The sequence below is a fragment of the Phaseolus vulgaris genome, chromosome 8, assembly GCF_051622355.1.
Source record: "Phaseolus vulgaris cultivar YP4 chromosome 8, ASM5162235v1, whole genome shotgun sequence".
Classification (NCBI taxonomy): domain Eukaryota; kingdom Viridiplantae; phylum Streptophyta; class Magnoliopsida; order Fabales; family Fabaceae; genus Phaseolus; species Phaseolus vulgaris.
In genome coordinates, this window is record NC_143505.1 from 46,736,432 (window position 1) to 46,763,726 (window position 27,295).

General features: G+C 41.2%; 1 long non-coding RNA gene across 1 annotated transcript; it reads right to left on the reverse strand.

Moving 5' to 3' along the window:
* Positions 1-3,182: 3,182 nt before the first annotated feature.
* LOC150025616 (uncharacterized) lies at positions 3,183-27,295 on the reverse strand. The gene is made up of 2 exons (XR_016514751.1): positions 27,156-27,295; positions 3,183-3,393 (listed from the first exon to the last, which is right to left on the reverse strand). It is a non-coding gene; the product is annotated as an uncharacterized LOC150025616 (long non-coding RNA).

Below are 27,295 nucleotides of genomic sequence, written 5' to 3' on the forward strand. Positions count from 1 at the left end.
GAGTGAAAATCTGACAAAAGCTAAAACCTTTCTCAAGCATCAAAAGCAGAAACACTTCCTAGAAATGTCTGGAAATGTTTATGCAGACCTAGTGAAGGTGTTCTATAGTAATCTTGTTCAAGATGGCAAGAATCTTGTTTCCTATGTGAAAGGAGTGAAGCTGAAAATCACAAGAGAGGTATGGAGCAACACTGGTGGAATTAAGTACTCAGGAATGAAAGTGAGCAAAGGGAATACTGTTGGGATTCAAGAGTTCAACAAGATGCAGTTTTATAGAAGCTGTGTGAGGAATCCTACTGAACCAGTAATTAGATTTCATGCAGGTAATTTGACTATGATTCCAAGACTTTTAGCTCACATTATTACATGGCAACTCAATCCTAGAGGTAGCAATCATGTTGTTCTTCATGAGGAAGACTTGATATTGCTTTACTGCATAATGAATCAACTCAAGGTAAATTGGGTGAGTACTATGAAGGAGCATACGCTCAAATCAACAAGGCTCCCTGATCATCACTTTCCATATGCAATATTTGTATCCAAACTAATTAACTATTTTGAAGTGGATACTACAAATGAAAGAAATGACACTATCAAAGCAACAAGTGAGATAGACAATTCTACTCTCATGAAAATGGATTTTCATAAGGAGGAAGACAATTGGGTTTTTATAAGGAATGTTGCTCACAGAGTTGAGCATGGAGCCTCCAATCATGGAGATGTAGAGGAAGAGGATGTTGGAGTGCCTATGGAAGATGAAACTGTGCAGGGTGCAGAGGCATCATGTTATATGATGCATAATTTATCATCACACATAGTGGAATCACCAACTCAACCATCTATGCATCATAGAGAGGAATCACCAGTTCATTCATTCATGAATGAAGATGTTGCTGCCACAAATTACAATGCACTGGTTGCATACCAATAACCTGAATATAGAGGTGAACATTTATCAATGTTTGAAAGATAGGTTCTTAACATGCTTGATACACTCACAGATGGTCAAAAGACCTATTTTGAAATGACTCAAGCTAGGTTTCAACACCTAGACTATCAAATTGAAGGGGTTCAGGAGCAACTAGTTGAACTTTACTACAAGCACAAGTGATTATTTTTAAGTCTTTCACATATATGTCTTGTTGAACAATTTGATTGTGGATTTTCTGCACTGGTTATGTTTTAATTTCTGGAATGTAATAACACTTTATGATGTTTTTTATTTGAACTGTCATGTATGGCTATTGTGTGTTTCCTTTTACTTTATGCTCTCATTCTGTTTGATGAATCCAAAGGGGGGAGAAGAATAGCTCATAGAGGTTGTTGATTAGTTGAAGAATAGTTCATGTAAGTTGCTGCAAGTTCAGGATTTAAGTTGTAGGGAGGTATAACACTTCTCCAATATGTTTTGTTTTGCCTTTAAGGTTTTATGTGTATATTCTGGAATCTAGTGCAATACAAATGTGTATATCATGACCTTCCTTCAATGTTGTGCAAATCAATGAGGATTTGTCTCCATCAAATAGGGGGAGATTGTTGAAGATTGATGAAGCTACTTATCTGCTAACCTTGTGTGTGTTTGATGAAGAAAATAACAAGTTTGCTTTGAAGGTTATAGTGATGTAATTAGATGATCTTGTATATTAGGTAGAGTATGTTTTAGGTTTCCTTTTGCTTCATGATTTACTCTTTATGTCTAATTAAGGTGGCAAGATCAAGCACAAGAAGTGATTCAATGTTTTCCTAAAAGCTCTTTAAGTTTCCTCAGAAAATCAGGTTCTGCACAAAAATAAATCTGTTTTTTTCAAAGCAATAGATTTATTTTTGGAATGCTCAAATGTTTTCAAAATTCTGTTAGGGCACCAAATAGTTTGTTGAGCCGTTATTTCTGTTAAGATGAACTAGTTGTTTTTTAGAAAAACAATCTGTTTGTTTTGAATTTAACCTGTTCTTTTTATAACATCTTTTTAACTGCTTTTTGAAAAGTTGTTAGAAGCTGTTTTCTATATAAAGGGAGACTCTTCTCACATGAAATGTTGTTGAGAAATCACGTTGTAAACAGAGATCAAGAGTTTTCTGTGAGGATTTGAATGAGTTTTTTTTTAAAGGTTTTCAAAAAGATCTTCAAGAGTGCTTAATCCTAGTGTGCCTTGATCTTGGTGGAGGTGTTTTTACTGATGTGCTGCAATCTGGGTTCTTGCATCTTCTTTTAGGTGTTTTCCTGCCTTTATTCATTCTTGTGTAAAGGTGTTTGTGTAAGTCACTTCTTGATAGGGTTTCTTGAAGTGCAAGTAGTGCTGAAATAGGGTTTTTCAGCTTTGTTGTAGGGTTCAAGAATTGCAAGGTGTTGTATTTGAATTGAATTCTTGGTGTGAGGTGAAACTGGATGTAGCTCGTTATGAGTGAACCAGTATAACTGTGCTTACATCATTCTTCTCATCTCTGCACTCTTTTATGCTTAATTGGATAATCTATCAGGAAATCAATCTATTCATTTAAAATTGAATCTGTTATTTCTAGGCTTGATCATATTGTTCTTCTTTGAACTGGAGAAATCTGTTAATCACAAATAAGCTTTCTGTTTATGAGTGTTGACTGGTTTAAGAACAAACATTTTCTTTATTATAACCTTGTTAAAGATTCATTATCTTTAAATAATTGTTTTAAAAGAACTTGTGTTGATCACTTGGTATAAATCCTGTTCTTATAGCTGCTGTAAAAATAATTCAATTGGTTCTAAATAATTTCTTTGTTTGATCTCAATACTAATCTGAATCATCTTTGGTTTTGATAAAGTGTGCTAAATAATAAATCTGTTCTTTTCAATATCAATCTGTTCTTTTTCTTCAGAATAATTGTAAACCAATTTGTGTTTGCGAAAATTTTATAACTTCAATTCACTCCTCCCCTCTTGAACTTAGACACTAATATACCCAACATAATATTCCTATCTTATACACACTTAGTTGGAATATATTTTTGTTAGAATTTTTTTTTTCAGTTAGATGCTCTACAAAATTGTATTTCATTGAATCTAATATTTTAAAATTGATCAATTTAATTAAATTAAAATTAAAGATTTACTGAAGAGGTTTTTGTATTAGTATTTTTTATAATTTTTCATAATGATGATTAAAAATGAATAAAATTAATTATTTTAAATGTAATGTTAATGTATGAAATTAATAAAATCTATTTTTTCATCACAAATGTAACACCCCGAAAATACATCGAACTATTACAATACAAGTTTATTGATTTCTATACAAACTTGAAGTTTTTCAAAATATTTCTATTACAAGATTATGATTTATAGAAATACAAATATTAACAATGTAAAGTTCAAAATAATATCCTAAAGCCCTTCAGAACCTCTGACATTTGTACGATCATCTGCTCGTGTACATAGTACAGTCATCGAAGTTCACAACACAACAAGAAAAACAAGGGTAAGCTAGTGAAAATAAATTTTTATAATATACACAATTATATCAAAAGAGATAACCAAATTACATGGATCAATTTCTCAATTATTCAATCTTCTTCAAATCCCAACATAAAACAATCACATAGATATTGCATGGATCTACACATCTAGGATATTCAACAAACATAATAATAACTAACACCTTTCAGAAGAATCGTATTAAGTAAGTCCTACTACAGACTAACACCTGATCCAAAGATTACCAATGAATCTAAGAGAATGGATCAAGGTAAGTTCAATACAACCCAAGTTGTGCATCTCATATGTCACGATGTGCATGAACTCCTCCATCAGCTTCTCACCACCTGATATCTTAGTCTATGTGACTTAGATCATCAGTGAAGCTCAGAGATCTTTGTTACCACATAGGCATCAATACTTAATACACAAACAATCATCAATCCATACTTTATCCCAAATGTATGAATTCAATTTCATACCATCATCACACAATATCATTCAAAATGTGATCCACAACATTCAAAACTCTATTTAACATAAAAAAAAACGACACTTAAATACTAAACCATCAAAATCTAATATTTCTACAAGTTTAAATAATATATAAACAAACAACACAATATATATATAAACACAACATCCCTAGGGATGTTGTGTGTATATATATATTGTTACCACATAGGCATCAATACTTAATACACAAACAATCATCAATCCATACTTTATCCCAAATGTATGAATTCAATTTCATACCATCATCACACAATATCATTCAAAATGTGATCCACAACATTCAAAACTCTATTTAACATAAAAAAACGACACTTAAATACTAAACCATCAAAATCTAATATTTCTACAAGTTTAAATAATATATAAACAAACAACACAATATATATATATACACACAACATCCCTACAAGAGAAATTGAATATTAGGACCATGTCCCCTCCACATCAAGATTTTCTAGCCTAGGGTGCTATTAAAAATTAAAGTTAGTTTCCTTTACCTGAAATTCCTTATTTTGATGGAACCACTCCAAAATTTAGGAACCTAGAGCAAGTTATCCAAACATTACCGAATTTTAGTATGAGCTTGAGAGAAACATTTTTCTCAATTGGTGACTAAGATTGATGACTAAATCATAGAGGAAAACAAAGAATAAGGGATCTTTAGAGTAAAACTGAACTTACTCTATTTGAAAATCTGATTAGGTAGAAATGTACCCTGACTCCTCAGCTACAACATGGTGTGATCAGATTTTGGAATAGATGAGGCTTGGGAGAGAAATTTAAGAGAGAAGGGAGAGGGAAAGAGAAAAAGAAAGAAGGTGAGGACGACGGGGGGGGGGGGGGGGGGGGTTCAGTTCCTTGTTTTTTTACGTATCCCCACCTTCAAAAAATCTTGTCCTCGGAAATTAGCTTATCAAGAAAGATAAGAATATGATTATCTTATCTTTTCTTTTATTTTTCAAGTGAAATTACATCATATGATATTTCACAATACTTTAACTATATTGATATTTCTACCATGAAGTTACCTTACTTGAGAACCCAAAATTTTAACTGACTCCACTTTAAAAGAGAGATCTTTTATTTAACTAAATCAGACACTAGAATGTGATTATGACCAATTATATATATTTCCTTAGTTATGATGTATGAAAGACATAATGGATGTTAGTTAACGGAAGAGACAAAACAAGTTGATAAGCAGTAAAACCTATTCTCTTGCGAATCTAATAAGGACCTATGAACTTTAGAGTCATTCTTAGATATGATTGCTCTCCTTACACCAATGAATGACGTAACTTCAGAAAATTGTGATCATCCATAGGGAAATCTAAAGGTCTTCTTCATTTATCTACATCAGATGTTTTCCTGATCGAAGATGTCTTCAATCATCATAGTTTTCAAGATTTGGCTCACAGTTGTTGATAACTGAAGAGATGAAAAAATACGGTGAGTTTATTTTTTATTTGCTTGACTAACTTCCTCATGGTTCATATCAATGAATGCTTTGATGTATTTTTCCTCCATCTCAAATAGATTATCTAGGCCAACCCCATTATCTTTGAGTATTTTGCAATATTCTTGCTCAAAGGTTCTTGTCAAATTGCCTAAGAGATTTTCATGTGACTTACCTTTATGATCTACGACTTTGTTGTATTCTCAGAGACATCTCAAACCAACCTCTCCGCAAGCATATCTCTAATAACATTCATGATATCCAGTCCAAGCTTATACTAATATAGGCAACACCAATTTACAAAGAAATGGAATCCATCAAACCTTGATATAGATATAACTAAATCAAAATGGATTCTTCCCATATTTATTGGGAAAACCTCTTTTACTTTCTAATGGTCATATATGGGTGTCAACATCACTGACTCATTTTGTTCTTCAATTTCGAGCTATAATATTCTCATATTCGAAAGAATGTAACATCAATTACTAGAGACCTCTGCTTAGAACTAAGAGTAAGATCTACCACCATATCACTCCACTCAATACCATGTCCTAAAGGATTCATTCTCCCCCTTATTAAAAGATAAGAATAACTCAACCAAACACAAACTTCCTTAACATTAGTTACAATACCCAATATCACCAATCTCATCAAACATAGAAACGAAATTGTTCAACAGAGTACAAGGATTACACTTGTTACAAAAGATAATCTGAAATCAATACAAGAAGAATCCTATTCCAACACTTTGATCAATCACAAACAACTTAGCAATCTCAACACTTTGAAAAACTCTCTTAGAAAAACTTTGTCAAAGATTCTTAATTCTTAAATCTGTTTTTCTGAATATATTCAAAGATGTAGTTTGTTATCAAATCTTAACAAACTCTTAAATTGCATTAAAAGATTGGTCAAAGCATTTAATGACTGGAGCGTAAACAGTTAAATCATTTAAAGCTTAGTCAAAGAAAACAGTTTTTCTGTTATGGTCCCAAAACAAACAATCAATTGTTTCCTCGAATCAATCGGTTGTTTTGGTACTTAACAGTTTAACCATTCAAAACAGTTTTCAAACTTTTTCTCAATAGACCTAAGTACAAACAATCGGTTGTTTCGACAAAACAATCAGTTGTTTTTACTTAGTTTGAAATCATTTTGTTTTCACAAAGATTGAGAATGCTAATACTTTAGATTTAATCATAGGGTGGATTACAACATATAAACTACCCCAGAACAAGTCTTAAACCAGCACAACAACATCAAGCACAACAGAGGCTTCAACATCCTTAAAAGGATTTGGATTCATCAAAGCTTGAACACCACTTGGTTCAATAACCTCTTCACCACTTTTCTCACCCAATTATTTGCTTTACCGAAAGCATATCATTATCTTCCATAGGTAGAATGTGCATAGTCTTCATTAACTCATCCCATATTACTCATACTGAGTCATTTTTCTTCACTGTATGTGACAAGTAGGTGATAAAATTCATGGAAATATTATTTCACTCTCATCTCGTGAATGTCAAAACTATGTTAACATATTTCCTAGTCTTTATTCGTAGGTGATAAACGCATTGTCATAAAATATTCTAAGAATGTAAAGATCAAGCATAGACACTTCCATGTTATCGTATTCTTCCTGACGCTTGGACGATGTCTGTATCGTCTGATATATATGTTGAAGATGGTTGCTACCCCTTCAAGACATATGTTTGATGAAGCCATTTGTGTAAATTTCATTTGTATTTACATTTGCTCTAAAAATGTCTTAGGTATAGTTTAGAGGTTGTTTAGAGTATGCTTTTTGCTAGGTAACTCACCTTTTAACCCCTGACCATATGATAAGAGCAAGCACAAGTTTTATGAACCTGTTTTTCACATGTTTTTACAAAAACATCCTTTACTGCATAGAAAATAAATATGTTATTTTCTAAATGAATATATTCTTTTCTTAAGTTGATGCTTTGATTAAATGTTTTCAAAAATCATGTTTTGTGCATCATGTATTTTGTCTAAGTCTTCAATCCATCAAAACGACTGTGTTTCACTTGTTAAGAAGTTTTTGTTATCATTTTGAAAATAAATCTGTTCATCTGTAAATGAATAGATTCTTTTTAATCTGGTGCCATGTTTACCTTAAAAGGCTTTTTATGTTTTATCCTTACACCAGGGTGTTTGACTAAGTCTCCTTCACATAACAGATTTTCTAACTACCTTTGAAAATAAATCAGTTCATTTTATTTTCAATCTGTTCTTTTTATAACAACTTTAACTGTTTCTTGAAAATCAGTTATAAGATGCTTTTCTATAAAAGGAGAGTTAGTTCCTGCGTTTAAAGGTTGATCATACAATTGAGAAAACAAGTTTTACAACAGAGAACTAAGGATTTTTATAGAATTAGCATGTGTTCTTGAAAGATTTTCCAAATCACAAAGTGTGCTTGTTCTTGGTTGTCTCTAAGGCTTGGTTAGAGGTGCTGCTACTGTGTGAGCAATCTGTTCTACTAGTCTAAGGCAAATTTTTGCATTCTCCATCAGGTGTATTTGTTTCATATTTCCAATTCTTGTAAAAGTGTGATTGTAAACTCTTCTTGATAGTGTTTCTTGAAATCTATGGCAAGGTTCTTGTAGGGTTCAAGAACAGTGGTTGTGTAAGTGTGTTTGGTACATTTGTTTAGTGGATTTCACCTTGGATTAGGTGAGACTGGATGTAGCTCATTTGAGCGAACCAGTATAATTTTTGTGTGTTCAATTTCTCTTCATCCCTGCACTCGGTTATTGCTTATATGTTAATCTGTCAGAAATTGAATTTGTTTAATTAAAAATAAATATGTTCTTTATGGGCTTGTTCATTCTGTTTTTATTTTTTGGAAAATCAGTTTGGTTCTGTTAAGAAGATATATGAACTGTTAAATACAACTGGAACAGTTTGATTGTGATAGGTTACTCAATTGATTGTCAAGCTAGTAATTGAACCTTTATCACTTGCTTAAAAAATTGAAGGTCACTGATTTTTTTTTTTCATAATATCCTGTTAAAAATCAGTGTGTGTATAGCTTGCAAATCAATTTGCAAAACTTCAAGAATTTATTGGCTGATATAAACGTTTTCATACATAAACAGTGTAAAAATAAATTTGTTCATTTCTAAATAAATCGATTTATTTTTGTGTACTGTAATAAAATTTGAATTTGTGCAAAAGTTTTAAAAGGTCAATTCAACCCCCCTCTTGAACTTTGACACTATTGAACCCAACAATATATAAGTTCCAGCATGCATACGATGCTCGTAAACTTGTGCATCTGCTTTGTGTTGCCTAAGGGGTTTATTTTGTTATGAGCTTCTAATAAGTTCATCAATACTAGGATCGTCTATTGTGATCATTCTCAATTATATCATCTGATCATTTATCTAATGTGTTCTTTTTGCGAGCTTTACCTAAAACATTCTTTGTTTGTCGAGAGTTTGTTCTTATGTGTTTCTTTTTCATATGATAGTATTATTTATGCAACATTATTTATTTTCAATGTTCTCTTTGGATATGTTATCTATCTAAAGATTGAACATAAAGACTGGGTCGCCTAAGGAGCTTGTTGATGACTATTTTACGGCAAGTGTACCATGTAAGAAGTAATATTTTGTTCCTAAGGACGGATATCAAACCCACAAGAAACAACTGAATTCTCAAGTATAATATTCACTAAATAGAAAATAATATATAAAAGTTTGTTGGAAGTTTGTTATGTATGAGATTGCAAAAATGTAAATAAAGCAAAGTAAAAACTTATTTGATTCGGGATTGGGGTTCATCCTTCTCACTCTTTTGTATTATGAAAATCATATAATATTCTATCTTTGATTCATATTGATGCCCATATAAAATTTATTTATATCAATTCCTCGCATATAAAATTATTAAGATAGTCTCTTAAATATAAATTCTTTGCATTTTTATAAAAACTTTTTATCGTTACGAATAGATGTTGATAGCAATTAACATTTCAAATCTATTCCTAGCATTCAAATATGTTAAGTACTATCATATAGGTGAAATGCTTAGAAGTACTTTCTAGTCAAATAAGGATCACAATCATGATAAATCAAGCATTGAGAATAAAATGACAATATCAATCATCAATCAAGAACAAAATATTATGTTTAAATATCACCTCAATCCATAAGAGTTTGAATAGATTACTCCCAATCTCAAAGGGTAGAATTAGTGATAAGTGTCAAATTTCAGTAATATTTCATAATAAAATACAGGCACTCATGGGTATTAAATGATAAAATAAGTGTAAAATAACCCCTAATGTATTAAATAATACCTTTTTACATATTTTATGATTTCAATTTAAATAAGAACGATTTATTCTCAATTTTGTGTTAATTTCATTATTTTAGGAAAGAATGGAGATAACTGCCCCAAACTAAAAGGGGAAGTTGGAACGCACCAGCATCTCCAAAGTTGCCCCAAACTCACAAAAAAGCCAAGACGCCACCAGTGGATCTTGCACAAGCGAGCTCATTCTCACTTGAGCGAGATTGCTCCAGTAATGTTAGGCCTTTTTACATTTTAGCGCCCAAGTGAGAAGTCACTTAAGCCCAATAAAATTAGGTTAAATAAGAGGCTTAAGGCACAATCCTAGTGTGCAAGATTGAGAAGAAAACACCACTGAGTGAATTGTAATGCAATTGGGAGAATAAAAGGTGTTAGAAAACCCTAGAGGAGGTAGCTGTCAAGGAGAAATATTTGGAATCTTCTTTTCTCGCTCTCCCTGCAGGCATCGTGTGTGGCTAATTCTACCCTTTGGGATTGGGAGTAATCTGTTCAAACTCTTATGTATTGAGGTGATATCTAAACATAATGTTTTGTTCTTGATTAATGATTGATATTATCATTTTGTTAGTAATGCTTGTTCGCCTTGATCTCGAAATTTAGATTTGACTGAAAAGTACTTCTAAGTGTCTAACCCAAATGATAATGCTTAACATATTTGAATGCTAGAAATAGATTTGAAATGTTAATTGCTATCAACGTATGATCTGACTGATAAGTTTTTTTTATAAATATGCGAGGAATCGATATTTTGGTAGCATCTTAATGATTTTATATGCGAGGAATCGATATAAATGATTTTTATACGGGTATCAATATCAATCAAAGCACACAATATTGTCATGCTAATAAAAATACAAAAGAGTGAGAAATATGAACCCCAATCCCTATTTTTCCAATATGAACCCCAATCCCTAGTTGTTAGAGGAATAACTATAAAAGGGGTTTGAGACCCTCGGTAAAGGGATGCGGTTTCTGAGTACTAGAGACTGAAACTGATTATTATTTTGTATGCTCTCACTGACTTGATCGTTGAAGTGTGATCAACAGGTAGAGCTCGCTCTATCTCAACGAAGTGTTGTTCCAGTACACCAAGAGGAGGCATATTAGAAGCGGAGCTTGCCCATCCAGTCAACTCGAAGGTAAACCGACGAGAACATATATATATATATATATATATATGTATGTGAGTATGTATGTATGCATGTATGTATGTATAAAAAATGACTATTTAGTGGTAATGATATGAGAGTGTGAAATTAGCAACCTGATTCAATTAAGTGTTAAGGCATAGATGAATATTTACATGATAACACACAATCTTAATCTGAAATTCGTGCTTAATTAAGACATTCATGATTTTGATAATAATACAAAACACCATGTTTTTGGTGTGCTTAACTACTTGGCTTAATTTGAAACAAGCATTAGATGAATTTTTAACTAAGTGTCACACATAAGATACAAAAACCAGATATAGTCATAGAAGTTTTAGACTCAATAAGCTTAAAGCATTAAACGCTTATCCACAGGAGATGAAGAGAACAATAAAATGCATTGAGTTTGCAAAAGATGTAGGATGTAGATAATACCTGAACATGATCTAGTTGAAGACTTAAAAGAGCAAAATGTAAATAACCTTAAACATGATACACGTGTATTCAACACAAGATACATTACAAAATGTAAGACGTTTAAGAGTTATAAGAGGTGATCTAGGACATATTCATAGAATCACTATGACATAGTGCACAGACCATCAGATTTTGTTTGGTCAAAATGGTGTTGTCAGAAGAGAAGTGAAGGAGCATAGAAAAAAAATGTCCTTTTCCAAAAAATTTGAGTACAACAACAAAATATGCTAACGTAAATTCAAAACATATTTTGAAAAGGATCTAACACAAGAACAAGCTACAATACACAAGCTTCAACAACCTAATTTAGAACATGTAATAAAATGAAGTTTATGTACCCTGTGGGTTATGACTCACCTTTCTGTATTCTTGACATAATTGGGAGGTTACTTGCCACAATTAATTGTCATCAAATGGAGGTTTCTTACTACAATTAATTGTCATCAAAGGGAGGTTAATTACCATTAATTGTATTTATTATTGTTGTCTCCTAGAACCACTATATATAGTGGCTTCCTTCAAACAATGTAACACACAACAAACAGAAACACACTTGCTTCCTCTCTCTTTTCCTATACTTTCTATTTCTTCTCTTGGGTGTAAGTGTTTAACCCATATAGAGAGAATTTGTTTTGGGGCTATTTATCTATTAGCCTGAGAGAAATTCATTGTACTCCCAATACCATTATAGTGGAAGTTTTGGCTCTCTCGCCGGTGGGTTTTTACCTCTATTTAAAGGGGTTTTCCACCTAAACAATTCTGGTATCATTCTCACTTTACTTGTTACTTTAATTTCTCATAATCTTTGGTTGAAATTATTACGCTTCCGCACACGATATCCCTACAAATTGGTATCAGAGCTTTTCGATAATTCAACCAGGATTTGTTGTTCAATAATGTCAAAATTGGATATTGAGAAATTTGATGGTAAAATCAGCTTTGCTATCTGGCGAGTTCAGATGCTAGTTGTTCTCACCCAGAATGGTTTAAAGAAAGTTTTGACAGGTAAAATGATGAGACCAACCACTATGACAGAGGAGCAGTGGGATGAGATGGATGAAAAGGCATTGTCTGCAATCCAGTTATGCTTGTCCCGTGAGGTGTTGCGTGAGGTCATCAACGAGAAAACTACAGCAGGCATATGGAGTAAATTGGAGTCTCTATACATGACCAAAAGTCTTGCAAACAAACTTTGGTTAAAGGAGCGAGTTTTTACACTCCGAATGTCCGAAGGTACTCCCAACCAATCTCACCTTGATGAATTTAATTCCATCATAATTGATTTGGAAAATTTGGATGTTAAAATTGATGATGAGGATAAAGCCGTTCTACTTATTTTTTCTCTACCACCCTCGCATCGACAATTCAAAGAAATTATGTTATATGGTAATTATCTTACCTTACGCTTTGATGATGTCAAGACTAATTTACTAGCCAAAGAAAAATTTGATACTCACTTTCATTCTGAAAGTTCTGGTGAAGGATTAGTAGTTAGTGGGAGAAACCAAGAGAAACGTAGGAACAATAAGTATAAATCTAGGTCAAAATCTATAGGCAAGAACTCCAAATATTGTCGTTATTGCAAGAAAAAGGGACACGAGATCTCTGAATGCTATAAATTGAAAAATAAGCAAGATAGAGAAGATAAGGGAAATGGTAAACAACCAGAAAAATTTGCCGAAGCTAGTATTGTTGAAACTGAATCTGATGGGGATTGTTTTGTAGCTTCCAACACTGAACAAAGGTCTAAATATGAATGGATTCTTGATTTTGGTTGTACTTTTCACATGTCTTACAATAGAGATTGGTTTACCACACATGAACCAGTTTATAATGGTCTTGTTTTGATGGGAAACGATGCTCAATGCAAAGTTGTTGGTGAAGGAACAATAAAAATCAAGACACATGATGGAATTGTTAGAACTTTAACAGGTGTCAGATATGTCCCTAAGTTGAAACGAAATCTCATTTCCTTAGGCACCCTTGAATCTCATGGGTGTAGATACTCAGCTGAAGGTGGAGTTTTAAAAGTGTCTAAATGAACTCTTGTGTTACTAAAGACAATTCGATGTGATAGTTTGTATGTGCTACAGGGTTCAACTGTTACAGGCTCTGCAGCTGTTGCCTCACCCAACAAAAGATAACACCAAGTTGTGGCATATGAGATTAGGCCACATGAGTGAGAAGGGAATTATAATTCTCAAGAAGAAGGGTCACCTTGGTAACCACTGTACTGGAAAGGTTGATTTCTGTGAACATTGCATTTTTGGTAAGCAGAAAAATGTTAGTTTTTCTAAAGCCATACACAGAACCAAAGGTACTTTGGATTATATTCATTCGGATATTTGGGGTTCGTCAAAAGTTCCCTCCAAAGGTAAATGTCGTTATATGATGACAATTATTGATGATTTCTCACGAAAATTGTGGGTGTATTTTCTCAAACATAAGAATGAAGCATTTTCCACTTTTAAAGAGTGGAAATTATTGATTGAGAATCAGACTGGCAAGAAGATAAATAGGTTAAGGACAGACAATGGCCTTGAGTTTTGTTCGAATGAATTCAATGATTTCTGCAAAAAGGAAGGCATTTCCAGACACTTCACCATCCCAAGTACTCCACAATAGAACGGGGTTGCAGAAAGAATGAATAGAACTATCCTGGAGAGAGTTCGTGGCATGCTCTCCCATTCTGGTTTGAGCAAATCTTTTTGGGCTGAAGCAGCTTCAACGACATGTTATCTGATAAACCGCTCTCCTAACAGATCAATTGATTGCAACATTCCAGAAGAAGTTTGGTCAGGTAACCCTTTTGATTATTCTAATCTTAAAATATTTGGTTGCCCTGCTTATTCTTATGTAAACGAGGGAAAATTAGAACCTCGTGCTAAGAAGTGCATTTTCTTGGGTTATGGCTCAGAGGTTAAAGGCTATCGTTTGTATGACCCAGAATGTCATAAAGTAATTCACAATCGGAATGTGACCTTTAATGAAAATGCTATGCTCTCTTTTGTAAAAGATATTGTCATTTCCTCAATTGATACAGGTGATCAGGAAGATGCTCGAGAGAAGGTGGAGTTTGAGATTAAAACACCTGCTCATGAGGAAAATGTTCCCAATTCCTCCAGTACTCAAGATGATCAAGTCACTGGTATTGATGGTACAAATGAACATTTGAGTCCACATGAGCAATGTCCACCTAAACGACGAGGGTTACTACAGTCGTGGTCTATGGCTCAAGAACTTCCACAATAGAGACCAAGAAAACCAACTCAAAGATTAATTGTAGAATTTGCCAACATTGCTTATGCTTTAACTATTGCACAAGAGATGGGTGAAGAAGGTGAACCCAAGAATTACTCTGAAGCTATCTCTAATGACGACTCAACAAAGTGGATTGTTGCTATGCAAGAAGAAGTTGAGAGTCTTCTCAAAAACGAAACATGGGAATTGGTGAAGTTACCAGAAGGAAAACGAGTCATTAGTTGCAAGTGGATCTTTAAGAGAAAAGAAGGGATCTCTGATGTTGAGAGTAGAAGGAATAAAGCAAGATTTGTTGTAAGAGGTTTTGATCAAGAGAAAGGTATTGACTTTAAATAAGTATTTTCTCCTATTGTTCGTCATACTTCAATACGTATATTACTTGCTTTAGTTGCCTTGTATGATTTGGAGTTGGAACAGTTAGATGTGAAAACTGCTTTTCTTCATGGTAATCTTGAGGAAGAGATTTACATCCAGCAGCCTGAGGGGTTCGTTGTTCCTGGAAAGGAGGACCATGTATGTCGTTTGAAGAAATCTCTCTACGGCTTGAAGCAATCACCAAGACAATGGTATAAGAGGTTTGATTCTTTCATGATTGGACATGGATACTCCATAAGTAGCTATGATAACTGTGTTTATTTTCAAAAGACATCTAATGGGTCATTTATATACTTGTTGTTATATGTTGATGACATGTTGATTGCCGCAAGAGATAAATATTTAGTTAACAAGTTAAAGGCCCAGCTTAGCAGTGAATTTGATATGAAGGACTTAGGTCCTGCCAACAAGATTTTGGGAATGGAGATCAATAGAGATCGTCAAGTTGGAAAACTTTTTCTATCACAAAAGAAGTATGTTCTTAAGATGCTTGACACATTTGGAATGCGAGATTGCAAAACTATTAATACTCCAATTGCCGCCCACTTCAAGTTGTCATCAGATCAGTGTCCAAAATCAGACGAGGACAAAAGACGCATGTCACAGGTCCCGTATTCAAATGCAATTGGAAGTCTCATGTATGCTATGGTATGTAATAGACCTGATTTAGTTTATGTTGTTAGCATTGCTAGCAAGTTCATGCATAATCCAGGAAAGGCACATTGGGAAGCCGTTAAATGGATACTTCGCTATCTGAAAGGTTCTCCCGATCTTGGTTTGGTATTTGATCAACATAGAGCCGATCCCGGAGGAGCAGTTGGCTATGTTGATGCTGACTATGGTGGTGATTTAGATTGGAGAAGGTCACTTTCAACCTACATTTTTACCCTATGTGGGTCTGCTATCAGTTGGTATTCTTCACTTCAAGCCATTGTGGTTTTGTCCACCAATGAAGCAGAATATATTGCTGCTACAGAAGGTATGAAAGAGGCTATATGGCTTCAAGGCTTGGTAAGTGAACTTGGTCTTCAACAAGATGTTCTTGTTATATTGTGTGATAGTCAGACTGCTGTCCACTTAACCAGGAACAACAAGTATCACTCAAGGACCAAGCACATTGAAATTAAACACATTTTATCCGAGACATTGGTGATACAGGAGATATAATTGTTGAAAAAATTCATACGGCTGAAAATCCTCCAGACATGTTAACCAAGCCACTTCCATCGGCTAAGTTCGATCATTGCCTGAACTTAGCTGGTATTATCCATACTTAATCAAGGCTTCATGGCGAAAGAGTGCTCCAGTCAAAGCCAAGTCAAGGTGGAGATTTGTGGGTTATAACTTACCTTTCCGTTTTCTTGACATAATTGGGAGGTTACTTGCCACAATTAATTGTCATCAAATGGAGGTTTCTTACTACAATTAATTGTCATCAAAGGGAGGTTAATTACCATTAATTGTATTTATTATTGTTGTCTCCTAGAACCACTATATATAGTGGCTTCCTTCAAGCAATGTAACACACAACAAACAGCAACACACTTGCTTCCTCTCTCTTTTCCTACACTCTCTATTTTTTCTCTTGGGTGTAAATGTTTAACCCATATAGAGAGAATTTGTTTTGGGGCTATTTATCTATTAGCCTGAGAGGAATTCATTGTACTCCCAATACCATTATAGTGGAAGTTTTGGCTCTCTCGCCGATGGGTTTTTACCTCTATTTAAAGGGGTTTTGAACCCAAACAATTCTGGTATCATTCTCACTTTACTTGTTACTTTAATTTCTCATAATCTTTGGTTGAAATTATTACGCTTCCGCACACGATATCCCTACAAATTGGTATCAGAGCTTTTCGATAATTCAACCAGGATTTGTTGTTCAATAATGTCAAAATTGGATATTGAGAAATTTGAAGGTAAAATTAGCTTTGCTATCTGGCGAGTCCAGATGTTAGCTGTTCTCACCCAAAATGGTTTAAAGAAAGTCCACCCAGACTTCTCGGTATCATAAGTGGACGAGAACTCAACAACTCTAGGATCCACCCAACTAAGATCCACGAGCGGAATGGCCGTCGGGGGAGAGTCCGGCCGGTCGATAACGTTAGCCGGAGAAGAGTCCGGCCGGTCGACAACGTTGGCCGGGGGAGAATCCGGCCGTTAGCTGGGGGAGAGTCCGACCGGTCAACAGCATTAACCGGGTCGTCCTCCCTAACTACCTCTACCATGGGTGGCGCCTCGGCCACTTCAACCGGCAAGGAATCGGTGGTAGATGAAGAAGAAGAGGAAGAAAGCCCAAGGGTAGGGGAGGGGCGACTGAGGGAGGGGGAAGAATGGTCGGACGAAGAAGACGTTGGCCAAGACACGGTCGACATCACTAACCTTGTAAATATTGGACGAGGCCGAACCTAGTAAAAGAGGGCGAGAAGTCACTTAGATCTCAGAGCTAGGGGCGAAAGAACACCCGGCTATCAGACAGGCTCACAAATGAAAACACAATGTCACGGCACTGTGGAGACCCCTATTTATAGGGCCCATGGGCCTTGTAATTCGAAGCGTCAAATCAATCCTAACCGTTAAGATCTCTTGGATCCAACGACCCACAACACTTCCCGTCCAAAAAAAACCCTCATTAATGCCAATCATGTCACGTCGCCTAGGGTCACGTCACGCCATCTAGGTCACGTCATACCTCGAGAAAAGGAACAACCGCACGATCAAGGGAGACCGACCAACACCCATCATCAAAAACTCATCAGGCACATCTAACATATCTGCCCTCGAGCCTGGGGGGCAAGTGTACCGGTATGGACGAGGCTGAGACCCACCTGGCTAACCGAGGCCGAGTATACCTGACCGAGACCAAGGAAACCTGGCGAAGACTTGAGATATTTGGCCGAGATGACGAGGCCGACGACCCACTTGGTCGAGACCTTAGAAGACTTGGTCGAAACGACCGAGACTATGGGAATTTGGCCGATGGAGGACCCATACTGGGGGGAACTTTGGCTGACGGCCGACCCCTATTATCGTTAACGCTCAAACCAAGATCAGTGAAGTTAACCCATCATTAAGAATTAGGTAATGCAACCCTAAGCGGTATCCACTCCGATAAACGGGCCCAACAAGGTAGGCCCATTAGAAAAATATAAATAGCACGCATCCCAAGGAGTAAGGTATGTCATTTATTACTGTTCACCTACCTGAGAGTTGACAACCCGCTTTACTGACTAGAGCGTCGGAGTGCCTTCGCAGGTACCCTCACCATCCGGTGTTCACCCGAGACCGAGTGCCGAAGGAGAAGCAGGAGGACGAGAGGAATCCCAGTTCATCACCCAGCAACCTGACCGACCGAAGGAAGGAGAAGAAGACTTCAATAGTTCTCTAGGTCCCATCTCCCTAATAGGAACAATTGGCACCCACCGTGGGGCCGAGGGAAACTAGCTGAAGGAAAAAAGTATATGGTCTCAACTAGAAGCATGGAGAGAATGACAGAAGCCGACCAGACGATGTTGTTGTTGTCTCTCCAAAGAGAGATGGCCGAGATGAGAAGGAAGACCGAAGAGGCTGCTCAAAGAAATGAGTAAGAGTTGCAAGTTCTCCGTAGGGAGAACGAAGAAATGAAAAAGAAGCTGGGAGAAGGAGGACCCTCTGTCATACCGACAAACGTTGTCGACAAGTCCTACACCTCTCCCCCCGACCCAGATGTGGTCGAGGGGATGAGAGGCCGACCCCTCCCCGAGAGGCCGAGATGGGCGACGAGTCGCGCTTAATCAGGTCCACCCGGACGACCCTGACAGCCGACCTGAACCGCCGACATCCCTTCACTAACACCATCATCGAAGTCCCACAGCCTGAGAAGTGGAAGGGTTTCAACCGAGACAGATATGACGGTCGACCGACCCGGACGAGCATATGGACGCCTACACCACCCATTTGAGTCTCTACACCTCGGACGACGCTGTGTTGTGCCGAGTATTTACCACATCCTTGAAGGGAGCAACCCTTAGTTGGTTCACCAAGCTCTCACCCAACTCCATCGATAGCTTTGCCACGCTCGTAGCAAAGTTTGAAACTCAGTTTGCGACCAGCCGGCCGCACAACCTAACCTCCATTGCCCTGGTAGGCATCCGCCAGGAGAAGGGAGAGTCACTGAGAACCTTTGTTGATAGGTTCAGTAAGGTGGCAATGAGCATCCGGAACCTGAGCCCGGACGTTGCCATGCACCACATACTGACGACCCTGCGTCCGGGACCCTTTGCCGACAACATATGCATGCAGCCGGCCGACAACCTGGACGAGCTGGGAAAGAGAGCTGCTAAGTACATGCAGTTGGAAGAGCTAAGAGAATTCTGCAACCAGGCCCGTGCCGAGGCCGGGTGGGGAGAAAAACAGGGAAGAAAAGGACCGCCAGGCGCGGCTGAGTAAAGGAAATGACTGCGCCGGGACAATCGAGACCGGCCAATCCGGTTCTCAAGATACACACCCCTGACGACCGAGAGGGGGAGGATTCTGGACGAGGCCCTCAATGCCGAGTTGATTCCTCCTCCAAGGAAGGTGGCCAGCCTAAATAATGTCGATAGGAGGAAGCACTGTCGGTACCACCAAAACACCGGACACTCAACCGAGGAGTGTCAGGCCCTTAAAGATAAGATCGAGGAACTTATCCAGGCTAGACATCTCCGCTGTTTCGTCAGGAATGGCCGAGACCCACCCTGCCGGGCGGATCCACCGAGGCGGATGAGGTCACCTCAACGCAGCCGAAATGACCAAGATAACAGAGGCGACCGACAACCCGCGAGGGACGACCCCCCCCCCCCCCCCCCTGAAGGGACGACCCCCCAAGGGAGGCCGATAGGAGAGGCAACCGAGAGGTTATAGCCGGTGGCTTCGTCGGGGGAGGAAGCATGAACAACGCCCGGAATAAGCACCTCCGGGTGGTACACTAGGTAAACGCAGTGTCATTCCGACCAAGGATGCCACCCATCACTTTCACGGACGAGGACTTTAAGGGCGTAGACTACCGCCAGCAGGACGACCCGATGGTGATAGCGGTCGATATAGACCGATTCACCATACGAAAGACCCTTGTGGACCAAGGAAGTTCGGTAGACATCCTCTACTGGAAAACTTTCAAGGCCATGAGGATAGCTGAGGCCGAGATGATGCCATACGACGACCACGTGGTAGGATTCTCGGACGAGATGGTGAGTACCAAGGGTTACATCGAGTTGTACACCACCTTCGGAGAGGGGAAGAACACCATGACCATCAAAATCTGATACCTGGTCATCGACGCCAACACCTCCTACAACATCCTCCTTGGCCGACCATCCATCAACCGGCTAATGGCCATAGTATCAACCCCTCACCTCGCAATGAAATTCCCTTCAAGGACAGGGGACATTCTCACGGTCCACGTAGACCAGAAAGAAACACGAGAGTGCTACACCGAGAGCCTCCGGGTGGAGTCTTTAAGGGCCGACACCTCTCCCATCAGGGTGAGAAAGTCCTCCCAAAAGGACCGCTCCCCTAAGAAGGACCGACCGAGGAAGATCGAGCCAACCGTGACGTTGGTAGACCTCGACCCCCGGGCGACCGAGGACAGGCTAGAGGCGAGAGAGGAGCTGAGGAGAGTCCCCCTCCTCAACGAAGAGCACAACACGGCTGTACGAACAGCCTTGGCAGCTGCCGAGGCCAAGATCATGCACGCCGCGTTGAAAAAGAATATCGACATGTTCACATGGACGCCAGCCGACATGCCGGGGGTGAGCCCGGATGTCATCATCCATCGATTGTCAATATTCAAGGAAGCCCGCCCGATCTCCCAAAAAAAGAGGGACTTGGGCGACGAAAAGCGACTCGCGGGGAAGGAGGAGGTCGGCAAGCTCCTGTCGGCCGGGTTCATAAGGGAGGCCCGATACACGACATGGCTGGCCACAAAATTATGAGCTTCTTGGACGCTTACTCTGGCTATAACCAGATAAGCATGCACCCGAGGGACAAGGAGAAAACGACCTTCATGACGGCCGACGCCAACTACTATTACGAGGTCATGCCGTTCGGCCTCAAGAACGCAGGGGCGACCTACCAGCACCTCATGGACAAAATCTTCAAAGGCCTAATCGGCCGGGCAGTAGAAGTGTACGTTGACAACATAGTCGTGAAGTCCGACTCATTCGATCAACATCTGAAGGACCTGGACGAGGTCTTCAAGGCCTTAAGGGGAGTCAACATGAAGCTCAACCCCGAAAAATATACCTTCGGGGTCGAGGGAGGGAAGTTCCTAGGCTTCATGCTCACCCACCGGGGGATAGGAGCCAACCCCGACAAATGTCAGGTCATACTCAACATGAGAAGTCGGAACAGCATGAAGGAGGTACAACAGCTCCTAAGGCGGCTGACCGCCCTCTCCCGGTTCGTCCCCTGCCTGGCCGAGAGGACGAGGCCGATGGTCCAGCTACTCCGAAAGGGCAAAATATTTGCCTGGGACGACCGATGCGAGGAAATCTTCAAACAATTCAAGGAATTCCTCACATCCCCGGCCGTCATCCAGAAGTCGAGACTCGACCACCCGATCCTTGTATATTTGGCAGTCTCAGAGGAAGCAGTCAGCGCTGCCCTGGTACAGGAGACCGGGGGCGAGGAGCGACCGGTGTACTTCGTCAACCGAACCCTCCACTCGGCCGAGACCAGGTACCAAATGATAGAGAAGGTGGCTCTCGCCCTTGTCCTCATAGCAAGACGGATGTGCCCCTACTTCCAAAATCACTCGATAATTGTAAGAACCGATTACCCTATTTTTAAAATTTTGTCTAAGCGGGACCTTGCAGGGAGGATGATAGGTTGGTCAGTCGAACTCTTCGAGTTCGACATACGCTACGAACCGAGGGGCGTCATCAAGTCTCAATGCCTGGCCGACTTCTCGACCGAGCTGACACCACTACCCACCCTCTCGGGCGGGTGGACACTCAGCTCCTCAAATAAAACAGCATGTGGAGCGGGAGTCGTCCTAGAGGGGCTGGGCGACCTCTTCCTGGAACAAGCCCTCCAATTCGAATTTCGGGCGACCAATAACTAGGTCGAGTACGAGGCCTTGCTAACTGGGCTGAACCTAGCCTACGACATGGGAGCACGCGAAGTTACATGCAGAAGCGACTCCCAGGTGATGGTCGGCCAGGTCAATGGAGAGTTCGAAGTTAAAGAGCCTCTGCTGCAGCGATACTACCACGCGGCCAAAAACAGCATCGCCCGCTTCAACAAGGCACCCTTGGAGCACATACCGAGGGAGGACAACAAAAGGGCCGACATCCTGTCCAAGCTGTCGGTCACCAAGAAAAAGAGTCACCAGAGGTCAGTCATACAAATATGGCTGAGACACCCTAGTGTGACTGAGGCCGAGGCTGAATGCCTGGCTATCGAAGAGGCCGAGACCGAGAACTGGATGACACCCATCATCCAGTACCTCACGGACGGCACATGCAAGGCCGACCAAGAAAAGGCGATGAAGCAACAATGCGCCTGGTACACCATGATCAACGAAGATCTGTACCGAAGAGGTTACTCGACCCCCCTGCTAAAATGCATCACCAACAAACGGGCCGAGTACATTCTGGCCGAGATCCATGAGGGGATCTGCGGAAATCACGTCCGGGCGAGGACGATGGCCGCCAAGGTTCTGAGGGTCGGCTACTACTAGCCGACCATACTAGGCGACTGCGCCGAATACGTAAAGAAATGCACCAAGTACCAAGAGTTCGACCCCCTCCACCACACAAGGCCGGAAGAGCTGCACAACATCACCTCCCCATGGTCGTTCGCCATTTGGGGGATGGACATCATCGACCCCTTCTCCCCGGGAAAAGGGCAGACCAAGTTCATCCTGGTGGGAGTCGACTACTTCACCAAATGGATCGAGGCCGAGCCCCTTGCCTCCATTTCAGCAAAAAAACGTGCAAAACTTTGTGTGGAGGAGCATTGTCTATCGATTTGGCGTCCCGCACACGATAATAACTGACAATGGCCGATAGTTCATTGACCGAGGCCTACAGTCCTTCTATGACGACTTGGGCATCAAGTCCATTACGACCTCGGTAGAACACCCGCAAACCAATGGGCAGATCGAGGCCGCCAACAAGGTCATACTCAACGAGCTAAAGAAGCGGTTGGGGAAAGCAAAGGGCCGATGGACCGAGGAGCTGATCGAGGTACTTTGGGCGTACAGGTGCACCCCCCAAACCACCACACAAGAGACACCCTACAGCCTGACATACGAGACCGAGGCCATGATCCCAGTTGAGGTGGCCGAGCCCACCATACAACGGCAGATGTTCGATCTCACCCTAAACGAGGAAAGCCTAGCGATCAACCTCGATCTGGTGAGTGAGTTTCGTGACAAAAGTAGGATTCGGGAGGCTGCCTGCAAAGTCCGGGCGTCCAGACGGTACAACACAAAGGTCCGACCGAGAAGTTTCCAGAAGGGCGACCTCGTCTGGAGAATGCGCAGTGATGCGAAAAAGAATGAAGGGAAGTTCTCGTCCAACTGGGAGGGTCCTTTCCGAGTCCGAGAAGTCGCACATGGGGGAGCTTATCATTTAGAATGGCTTTCAGGAAAAATTGTACCGAGGACGTGGAATGCCACGCACCTCAAGTTCTATTACAGCTAAAGTTAATAAAATAACGCACTCTTTCCTCACCCAACCAGGAAGGTTTTAACGAGGCGTTTTCATCAAAGTGTTGGCACTATTCTTCTACAACTTCTTGACCCGACATACCCTGCCGAGACCGACTACCCAAACTTGCTCGATTAACATCGCAAGTAATGGTCGACCGCCAAACAGACTTGCTCGATTACAATCACAAGTGATGGCCGACCACCAAACACATTTGCTCGATTACCATCGCAAGTAATGGCCGAACGCCAAACATACTTGCTCGATTACCATCGCAAGTAATGGTCGACCGCCAATCACACTTGCTCGATTAACATTGCAAGTAATGGTTGACCGCCCTAATCAACCCGCTCGATTTAACAATCGTAATGGTCGACCGCCAATCACAATTGCTCGATTAACATCACAAGAAATGGTCGACCGCCCAGTCTTATTCGATTAAGCATCATAAATAAATGGTCGGTCGCCCATCTTATAGTTGTTCGATCAAAAAATCACAATTAAATGGCCGACCGCCCATTTCTTACTTGCTCGATTAAAAATCAAAATTAAATGGCCGACCACCCATTTTTACTTGTTCGATTAAACATCAAAATTAAACGGCCGACCTCCCCCTCATGGGTCCCGGCCGACGGAACCTCCTGTGTCGCCAAAGCCCCCACCTCGACACTCGGAACCAACCGACCATGGTGAACCTCGTAGTCCATGTTACATTCACCAGTGGCCGGCAACCCCCATAAAGAACATGGGCTTGGCGCACTGCTCGGTCGAAGCAATGCTTAAGTAGCTCCTCCGACTCTTCGTAGTTTTGGTCGAGCTCTGCCTCGACTTGCTCCTTTGCAATTTGGAGGGCGGCCAACTCAGCGGCCGAGGACGAGAGCTTCTCCTCGGCCATCTTCTTCACCTTGACAGCTTCAACTACCGCCCTCGAAGCCTCCTCCTTCGCCAAGGCCAAAAGCCGCCTCGCCTCGGCAACATCCTTCTCGGCGAGCTCCCTCTTACCAGCCTCCCGGGCAGCGCTGGCCGAGAGGTCATCATTGGCAGCCAAGGATCACTTCAAGCTCTCGCGAGCCTCGGTCAGCTTTTGCTCCAACCGAGAAAGGTCCTCGGCGTGCCGGTCACGGCCTTCGATCCCGTGCTCAACAAGAACAATGGACCAACACATGAGCTCTAGGGGCGTGCCGAGGAGAGAGAGAGTCCGCCTCGAACATCTCACGACGGGGAGGCGGCGTCGGAAGAAAGCTGGGGGAACGAGTGGTGGTGGCAATGTTACCACCATCCCTCGTCCTCTTCTTGGACATGCGGGAAGGGCCGGTCGAGTCCCTCTCAGCACCAGGGGCGGCCGGGGCGTTCACAAGGAGAACGTTGATGCTTCGACTTCCCTTTCGGTCAGCTGCCCTCTTCCGATATTCGTCGAGGACGCTAGTGCCGGCCGGTTTCTCTTGAACCATCATAGCTGCAAATCAAAAAACATATGTTAGAAAACGAAAAGGAAATTGCCGACCGACACAACAAAGGACGAGCCCATACCCCTTATAGTCGCCCAATGCGCTGTCTCGGTATATGCACCGATCAGTGATTGGCAAGGAAGTTTCCTTGGGAGTGCGTCGAAGAAGGAGAGAATCTCCACCTCCTCCTCACTCCTCGTCGGCCTCAGCCAAAACTTAAAATCTTTGGGTTTGGAGGTCCAATGCAAGGGGAATCGAGACCAACCGGCTCGGTCAAAGAAAAAGGTCGTCGCCTCGGGCTGAATGACGACCTTGACGAACCTTTCTTTAAACCTCTTATACGAGACTGCAAAAGGGTCGAACAAGACGTGCCCTGGCCGACCGGCTAAAAAGCCAAGAGGCAAGGCGACCGGGATGAGAGCCATAATAGTAAAGAAAAGAAGAAGGGGTGGGGCGAAGCCGCATGGCGTCATACAACAAGCGAAACGCTTGAAGGGATGCCCACGTATTTGGATGCACTTGGGTGGGTGCCACGTTGAGCGCCCGAAGGACGCCCATTGTGAACTTATCGAAGGGGAGGGACACATGAAGATTTGAAAAGAAGCAAGTGTACATGTAAAAAAGGGAGGACCGACACCAGCCTGGTCCATACACTCCCTCTCGGTTGACCCGCAAGGCAAGATCCTAAAGTAGTCTGGATCCCTAGAATCGTCGGAGTCCTCGCCCGCCTTCAACACCGAGTACTTGGCCAAAAACTTGGGCACAGACTTCTCGGCATCATAAGTGAACGAGAACTCAACAACTCTAGGAACCACCCAACTAAGATCCACGAGCGGAATGGCCGTCGGGGGAGAGTCCGGTCGGTCGATAACGTTGGCCGGAGGAGAGTCCGGCCGGCCGAAAACGTTGGCCGGGGGAGAATCCGACTGGTCGACGACGTTAGCTGGGGGAGAGTCCGACCGGTCAACAGCATTAACCGGGTCGTCCTCCCTAACTACCTCTACCATGGGTGGCGCCTCGGCCACTCCAACCGACAAAGAATCGGTGGTAGATGAAAAAGAAGAGGTTGACGAAGAAGAAGAAGAGGAAGAAAGCCCAAGGGTAGGGGAGGGGCGACCGAGGGAGGGGGAAGAATGGTCGGACGAAGAAGACGTTGGCCAAGACACGGTCAACATCACTAACCTTGTAAATATTGGACGAGGCCGAACCTAGTAAAAGAGGGCGAGAGCTAGGGCCGGAAGAACACTCGACTATCAGACAGGCTCACAAATGAAAACACAACGTCACGGCACTGTGGAGACCCCTATTTATTGGGCCCATGGGCCTCGGAATTCGAAGCGTCAAATCAATCCTAACCGTTAAGATCTCTTGGATCCAGCGACCCACAATGCTTCCCGTCCAAAAAAACCCCTCATTAATGCCAATCATGTCACGTCGCCTAGGGTCACGTCACGCCATCTAGGTCACGTCATACCTCGAGAAAAGAAACAACCGCATGGTCAAGGGAGACCGACCGACAGCCATCATCAAAAATTCATCAGGCACATCTAACATATCTGCCCTCGAGCCTGGGGGGCAAGTGTACCGGTATGGACGAGGCCGAGACCCACCTGGCTGCCCGAGGCCGAGTCTACCTGACCGAGACCAAGGAAACCTGGCGAAGACTTGAGAGATTTGGCCGAGATGACGAGGCTGACGACCCACTTGGTCGAGACCTTAGAAGACTTGGCCGAGACCTTAGAAGACTTGGCCGAAACGACCGAGACTATGGGAATTTGGCCGATGGCAACCCATACCGAGGGGAACTTGGCCGACGGCCGACCCCTATTATCGTTAACGCTCAAACCAAGATCAGTGAAGTTAACTCATCATTAAGAATTAGGTAATGCAACCCTAAGCGGTATCCACTTCGATAAACGAGCCCAACAAGATAGGCCTATTAGAATAATATAAATAGCATGCATCCCAAGGAGTAAGGTATGTCATTTATTATTGTTCACCTACCTGAGAGTTGACCACCCGCTTTACTGACTTGAGCGTCGGAGTGCCTTCGCAGGTACCCCCACCATCCAGTGTTCACCCGAGACCGAGTGTCGAAGCATAAGCAAGAGGACGAGAGGAATCCCAGTTCATCACCCAGCAAC